The following is an 8,587-nucleotide window of genomic DNA, read 5'->3' on the forward strand; positions in this document are numbered from 1 at the left end:
GTCCTTAATCCATTCAGTCAATCTGTGTCTTTTAAATGGACAGATCAGGCCATTAACATTCAATGTGACTATTGATAAGTAGTAACTTTGTCCTTCCATTTTCCCAAATATATTTTCTAATATATGCTTTGATCTTCCCATGCTATTTTACTGGTAGGTGTTCTTCCTTTCCCTTCTTTCATATTGATGGACGTGTTTCTGTGTTTCTGAGTGTAGCACATCTTTAAGTATCTTTTGCAGGGCTGGACGAGTGGCCACAAAGTCTTTCAATTTCTGTTTGCTATGAAAGGTCTTTATTTCACCTTCATTCACAAATGAGAGCTTTGCAGGATATAATATTCTGGGCTGGCAGTTTTTCTCTCTTAGCACCTGGGCTATGTCTCGCCATTCCCTCCCAGCTTGTAGGGTTTCTGATGAGAAGTCTGCTGTGAGTCTAATTGGATATTCTCTCAGAGTAATCTGACGTTTCTCTCTTGCACATTTTAGGATCTTTTCTTTATGTTTCACTGTGGTGAGTTTGATTACAACATGTCGTGGTGAGGATCTCTTTTGGTCATGTTTACCAATTCTATGAGCTTCCTGTACTAGGATGTCTCTGGCCTTCTCCAAACCCGGAAAGTTCTCTGCTAGTATCTAATCCTTTCTCTCTCTCTCCATGCCTTCAGGAACTCCTAGAACCTGAATGTTCGGTTTTTTAATAGTATCCTGTAGATTCCCAACAATATTTTTTAGATTTCTAATTTCCTCTTTTTTGGTTTGACTGTATACTTTCCTGTGCTCTGTCTTCTAAGTCCAATATTCTCTCTTCTGCTTCACTGACTCTGTTTTTAAGGCTCTCTAATGTGTTTGTCATTTGATCTATTGAGTTCTTCATTTCATTTTGATTTTTCTTCACTATCACAATTTCCTGTTCTACTAGTTTCTTCATCTCATTTTGATTCTTCCTTAAGATTTCATAGAAAATTAATTTCAAAATAAATTTAAATAATTTTTCAGGAGTACTCCCTGTGTCTGCATCACACATTTACCAACAGAAAGATGATGCATTGAGATAAATCCTTTATCCAATACCATTCAGAATTTGACAGAGCTCATAAAACAATGTTGGAGGGATGAGCTATAATGCTTACAACAGATTTCTCATTAGTTTAACAAGGTAAGTAAAAATTGGAAAGGAAGTATTTTATTCCAACAACTAAATGTAAGCTGGCCACCTCCCAAGTATGGGAGTTCACAGGAGTCACTATTCCGTGAGGTCTAAGTCCCAGTAGTTATGCCATCAATTCCTCTGATTTCCAGAAAACAACGTGGAAACCCTCTGGCCTCTAAGCCTCTAAGCACTGAAGCTTCTGCCAGTTCCACCAGAGATGCTGAGTTTGGAATGGATAGACCTGTAGGTTTTGAGAAGTAGAAGGCACAGCAAAGATAGCGTACAAAATGTAAGGCAGAGAAAAGCCCACGTGGGGAAGCTGTATGTAAAGATCAGGTTTTTGAAATTGTTGCAGTGAAAATGACCTCAGCATTAACCTAACGTTCATGCATCCCTGCCAAGCACCAAGTCTCTAGTGCTCATGGGAACTGCATGAGGTTGTCCCTCTGGTCAAAGCCAGGAAGGAGCTGGCTTTTATTCTGACTTGAATGTTCTGAGCAAAACAACCCTGCATGCCTTGCTTAATATCTTATGCCAAATCCTACAGAAGATCCCTGAGCAGAGGCCCAGAGTTTACCAGGTACTATGAATGAGCCTTGGAACCTCTCCACTGGGAAGAACAGAACCTGAACTCGGCCAAGGGCTTTCACTTCCATCATCCCACTGGTGATAGGGTAGAGCTCAATATAGCAGGAAGACTACATGAAAACATGGGCACCCAAAATACAAGGGGATACTATAATACAAGAACAAAATAAAAACTCCAGTAAGACCAGCCTTTTATATAAGGAAGATCAATTATCCTAGCACAGAAGCAGTGCCAGGCATGTGAGCCAAAGGTTGATTTTGAGAAACCGAGTCTATGTGAAATCAACTTTCCTATGTGACCTGGTATTGCATAAATATTTATGAAAAGAAATGGACTTAAACAAATATTTGGAGTGACACCAAATGAAAAATTGCTATGGGAATTCATTATAATATTTAAGGGTAACACTTATTTAAAAGGAGTGAAATTGTGGAGAAATGTAAGTTACTAATGGAGTTTTCTAGTTGACAATATAATTCAACAGAACATGCCAAAAACCATAAATAAATTCCTAATCATTAAATCATATCTGGTAAAAGTATTTTTGGAAGACAATAAAAATAATTGGATCTTTCATCAGGACACATAGCTTTTGTTTTGGCATCCCATTTGTGTTTCTGCCATTGACTCAAGGTGGGAAGGAGATGCTGACCAAGTTCCCTTCCAGGCTTTCCTCTACTATTAAGAATCAGCAAGATGTCTGCTATGGAAAATCCCCAGTCAGATCAAGAACCTGAGTTCTTGAAATGTAGCCCTGGTTGGGGACCAGGTTACCTGAGAAAAACAGCATCCCACCACAGGCAAGTCAACACTTTATCTTCAGTAAGTGCACAAGAATGTTCTCAGGAAACCTGACATTCACTACGGAACAGGAAGGGGTGTGGATTCTGCCATGGAAGTAAAGCTCAGCCCTTCCCTCTCATCCTACCTTTCCAGAGTCCTCTCCTGGTTAGACCCTGCCTTCTGCCTCCTGAATGTCTCGGCCTTCATCTGTATTTACATTACTTCCAATCTTGAAAACAGAAAATGAACGCATTAAGTAACAATTAGAACAGCAAGTCTTTTTTTTTTTTTTAGTCACTCAATAGTTTAGCCTCAGATCATCAGAAACCCCCTTCAAATATCTGCCCAATCCAGCACTGGTGGTTCAAGGGAAATAACTCCTTCATTTATTCCATACATCATTCTCTAAAGTCAAGCCTTGGGCTGTGAGAGGGAGGCCTGTGCAGGTTTACTTGTGGAAGGCAGGGCACAATTAAGGAGAACAGGAAAATTCTTACCCAGCTGTCTTGAGCCTTTTCACAAACAGTGACCTGAAGAAGCAAACACATCAGAAAATGGAAGCTGATGGATACTAATGGGCACTGAATGCCTTTGCATAAGGGGCTGAAGGGCTCTGCAATGACTGGGAAGAATTCAGATTACCTGATCTCTGAAAATAGACCACTGTTGCTCCTGATGTCCCTGCAGTTCTTCAGTTTTTCTCCTGTGAGTGAGATTCACATTCATCAGAACATATTTACTATGGTCTCTCACCATGTGCCTACGTGATCATTATCCTCACACGTGTGCACAATACATGCACACAGATGAAATATCTTGATTACAGAGGCACAGTGGAATTTATGCTGTGACTCTACCATTTCCTTATCCAGAAAATAAACCTGCAGGGTTCTGAGTTAATGCAATCTCTTAACTCTTCTATCTCCCTAGTGGATCCTCCCTTGGGTATCTTGTCTCATAAAGCCCTGTTCTTTTTCTGATATCTTCCCATATTTCTCAAATTGCTGACACCTGGATTTACAGAATGACACCCTCATTTTTCATGGATGTCACCTGTCTTACAGAAAACTGCCTTCCTAAGGACGGCAGTTTTCACCACCCCCAGCAACATTCACGTGAGCCAAGCCTCCACAGCATTTGGCTGTCATTAGGGATCAGCATGTGCTAAGTAACCAACAGCCTTTGGCAATTAGTAATATTTAACTTGCAGTGTTGTTTTCCTGGTTTATGTCCTTGCTCTGTGTCTTCAGATCATTTGTTTGCATTTCTATATTTATCAGGACTAAGTATTATACAGAGTTAAAACAAAATCCAATACAGATATCTGGGGTGCGTGGTGTTCAGTCTCTGAACCCACTTGGATGTCGTCATTTCTTCTTCAGCCAGTTTCAGATTTTCCTTTCTCTGACAGCTGCCTCTCCTTTTCCAGCAGCTCCTGCTGTTCCCTTGCCAGCTCCCTATAATGACTAGAAAGCAAATACGTCTCAGAAACCCATGTGGAATTATGCCACTCTGATCTTCCAGAAGTCTGAAGCTTTGATTTACAAGACCCTATCCTTGCATTCCCTAGAAACACACATACAAATAAACACAGTGCAAGAAAAGAATTGAAGCTTTGCTTTGAAGGACAGTGGAAAATCAGAGTGTGGCCTGATGGCAAATTCTCTGCAATTGCCAATATCTCAAAGCTCTGCACAGTTACTCAAGAGTAAATAAGTCAATGAACATGCATAGTGTTAACATGTGCATGGTTGCTGTGGCCCTCATGCAGGGAGCACTCACTCTCTTTCAAGGTGGAAACAAAGCCTGACCAATTAACCTCATTTGGATGAGAGGGGTCCTTACTTGTTTGACTCCTCCCATGAGGAGTCCTATTATTCAGTCAGAAGCTGGTGCCACAACACCAACAACCAGACCCACAGATATCAACCCAGGACATGAATCAATAGCCTGTAGTCACTGTGGACATGGCTATAACGCAGCACTGGAACTAATGCCACCTACTTCTGGGAGTCTGCAAGTGTTAGTACAGGCAACACAGAATGAATTGAAAAAATAATAACTGTCTCATTGTTAGGATGTTATTTCCAGGAAACCAGGATCTATGTCTGGAAAACAGTTTCACTGTCATTACTTTCTTAAGGTAGAGCTTAATGATAGTGCAGGCAGCAAAATCCACGTTCTAGAACATTACATTTTCTATGTTTCCCTTGAACTCCATTGTCCATGGTTTTGTGTGAAATATTCCCTATTTGAAAGCTGTCCCAATAGTTATTTCCTACAAAATTAAGAGGCATAGGAGATAGTCAATGCTTCATTTCTGGCCACACATGCAAGCCTAGCAGCCATTGAATTCTAGTGTGGCCCTATGTGCTAGGATGTGCTAGAATGTTGAAAATACAAAGTAGGAAGAAGCACTGTCCCTACCCCGACAAGCTTACAATTCAATGCAAGCCAAGATACTAGAGAGGACATAGCAACTCTTGCCTCAGGCTTGAGAAGGACTAATATGAAACTTGAGTCTTGAATCTCCATAATAAATAAAAATTCATAAAGCTTGAATCTATAGAGAATTTCATAGGTTTTGGTGGACACCAAGAATACACTAGGAAAAAAGGAGAGAAGGAAATGCATTGTACTTCACTGGAGCCTACAGGGGATGATTTCATTTTGTAATTGGTTGAGGAGGATGACAACTTGCTAGTGCCATTGACCATCCACCTGAACCACATGCCTCTCTTTTCTGTAGGAAGTAGGAACTGCATCAGACTTAGGTTTTCCTATGTATTTTAGCCAATGTATTGTCTTTAATAAAAAAAATCTGGCTGGTTAACATCTCAGTTCACATCAAGTTCCTATTCTGTATTAGGAGAAGTAGGGGCTGCTCTACTTGGCTTGATATCCTCTTCCTTACACATGTATTTTCACTATCTCTATATGCAGGCTGCCAGGCAGTGCTGAGTGTTGTGTTAATTACCCAGGTTTTGATAATGAGACATCCTTTCTGGCTCATTAAATTTATAAAGTCATTGTAGAATTAATACATTTGAACATCTCCAGCAGAAGGTTCAATCTTCCACACTTTTTAATGCCATGAAGTGAGACTGTACAACTCAATCCACCCAAGAGATAAAAAGTGTCAAGAGCCAAATTATGTCAAAATGGAACCTCCACACACTTACCACATCCTGAAGATCTGTGTTTTGATCTCTTTTATACTCATCTTAGCATGAGTAATTTCAATTAATTTATTTCCTATATCATCAGCATCTTCAGGCTTTTTTGGCTATTGTTTAAGAAAGTGCATTGAATCAGCATGAGTCATTCATTGCTTTTACTTTGGCTTCTAGAATTCATTGCATTTTTATAAATTATTTATTCATTTATTTGAAAGGCAGAGTCACAGAAAGGCAGAGGCAGGGAGAGAGAAAGGTCTTCCATTCATTGGCTCACTCCCCAGACAGCTACAATGGCCTGAGCTGCACAGATCCAAAGCCAGGAGCCAGGAGCTAGGAGCCTCCTTCCAAATCTCACACATGGGTACAGGGGACCAAGGACCTGGGCCATCTACTACTTTCTCCAGCCATAGCAGAGAGCTAGACTAGAAATGGAACAGCTGGGACATGAAACAATGCTCACATGGGAAGCTGGCACCACAGAAGTGACCCCACCCACCCCACCATTCCAAAGCACCGGCCCCTATTGCTCATTAATAAAAAAAAAATGGTGTTAATTTCAGTTTCTCATCAGGTATCCCCTTTGTGTCTGAATTTTGATGTTGTTTCTTTAATTCACTAATTTTTATGTGTATGGAACAAAGAAACATAATTAAAAATATTAATTCAGTTGTTGACCAAAACCTATCTTATATTGTGTGACTCAAATACAAAAATAAACAAAGTGATATTTTATATTCAAGAAGCTTGCTTTTCAGGTAGACTGTAGATAGATCATATAAAAAAGGAACTTGATTGCAAGAATCAATAGAAAACTAATCAAATTATAGGAGGTATAAATGATTCAGAGGGAAACACAAATAAAATAAAAATTGAAAGTAAAATGATACTTTTCCAAAAAGATGTATTTTACAACTTCTACATAATACAACATGACATTATTGATATTTTTAAAAATTTTCTGTAAGTTAACTAGAAGGAGATGAAAGCAATCTCTGATACTGATGAACACTCAACAAAATCAAATTACCCCAATATATTAGCAGCAACTGTACATTATGTGGCACTATGCACATAAAATATGTTTCACAGAAAGATTCTTTAATGGGTACCATTTTAAATCTAACAAAATAAGAAAATAAGTATCCTACTTCAATGAAGTTCTTATTGAATTTTTCCAACATTGTGAAATTATCTTTGCCTAACTTCCCTGCTATCAGTAGGAACTATTTCACATGGGAAATTCTACCATTTCAAATAATTTCATCTTCATCAGACATGAAACATACAAATATCAAGGATCTAGACTTATTTTTTTTTACAGGCAGAGTGGACAGTGAGAGAGAGAGACAGAGAGAAAGGTCTTCCTCTGCCATTGGTTCACCCTCCAATGGCTGCCGCGGCTGGTGCGCTGCGGCAGGCACACCGCGTTGATCCAATGGCAGGAGCCAGGTACTTATCCTGGTCTCCCATGGGGTGCAGGGCTCAAGTGCTTGGGCCACTGCACTCCCTGGCCACAGCAGAGAGCTGGCCTGGAAGAGGGACAACCGGGACAGAATCCGGTGCCCCGACCAGGACTAGAACCAGGTGTGCCAGTGCCGCAAGGCAGAGGATTAGCCTAGTGAGCAGCAGCACCGGCTTAGACTTGTTATTTATCTTCCATTTCCAAGACAAATAAATACATCCCTTCCAAAAAGACCTTTATTCCATTAGGTGTGTCCCACTCCCAGCAACTCTTTGGAATTCCATAAAAGAAATGTTAAAATTGCCAATTGCTTGGCTATTCCAAAAACCTGTGATGACAGCCCTTCTTCAGAGGAACCCTGTTTCACAAGAAGCAGGGAAGAGGCTCTGGAAACACACTTATCAGATGAAGCATGATTGGGTGCATTCCCCGACTTGCCCCTTAGCATCTCGCAGATCTGGGTGACCTCGCAATTCATCTGGGATGGGCCTTTTCATCCTTAATATTATTCCTTAATATGAGAATGTTACCACCTACCGTAAACATGAACAACATGCAGGAAGCCTACATCTTTCAGGTGGGTAACACTCACCAGCACCTCAGGCAGTCCAATTGATTTCTCTGACACTCAATTCTCTCCTCTGACTCCAGAGTGCATCCAGGTCTTCTATTTGTTCTCTCATTACATGAACCTGTGTGGAGGGAAATAGTGACTTGACCTTTCTCCCCTCTTCCTCATCTCAATGAAAAAGGAAAACAACACTGAAAAGCACAGGTGAAGGTTACAGTCCAAGGACACAAGCTCAGTAAGTATTTGATATCTAAACATAGGCCTCAGGGCCACTTTAGCTTCCCCACACCTTACCACTACCACAGAGCTGCTTCATGTTAAATGTGGCATTCAGCTGAGGCCTGTGTCTAAGGCCTTATGGGCTAAAGGATATCAAAGATATGCATTAAATAGAGGAGATAAAAGCAAGGACACTAGAGGAAACTTTATCCTCTGCTGCTTGCTATTACTGTAAAGAGTAAACACAGCATGACTTCTAGTCAGATAAACCTAAAAGCTCACACAAATGACTTATTTATCCAATTTGCATTTCTTAGCATGTTTAAAGATTTATTTATCACTTTCAGAAAAAAAATCATGCAACCATAATAAGAATACAATTTATAAAGAGTTTATGAACTTCATACATACTCTTTTATGAAAACAATTTTAAAATAGAGCAGGTTATTTTTCTCTTGAAAAAATTAGTATCTGGAGAACAAATTCTGTGTGTCTCATACATACAATTTTATTAGTATAATGATACTTCCCATCCTATCTTCTGTCCTTCACTTCCACCCTCCCTCTTCTTTCTTATTTATCTTTTTTTAAAGATTTTATTTATTTATTTGACAGGTAGAGTTAAAGACAGAGA

At 39.8% G+C, this 8,587-nt stretch overlaps 1 non-coding gene across 1 annotated transcript; it reads right to left on the reverse strand.

The window, feature by feature from the left end:
* Window positions 1-2,667: 2,667 nt before the first annotated feature.
* Window positions 2,668-7,886, reverse strand: LOC100350366 (uncharacterized). Its single transcript, XR_016225726.1, has 4 exons — window positions 7,756-7,886; window positions 3,165-3,225; window positions 3,020-3,052; window positions 2,668-2,751 (listed from the first exon to the last, which is right to left on the reverse strand). It is a non-coding gene; the product is annotated as an uncharacterized LOC100350366 (transcript).
* Window positions 7,887-8,587: the final 701 nt, after the last annotated feature.

Source organism: Oryctolagus cuniculus, chromosome 19 (assembly GCF_051225735.1).
Source record: "Oryctolagus cuniculus isolate XC-2025 breed Fujian yellow rabbit chromosome 19, ASM5122573v1, whole genome shotgun sequence".
NCBI lineage: Eukaryota > Metazoa > Chordata > Mammalia > Lagomorpha > Leporidae > Oryctolagus > Oryctolagus cuniculus.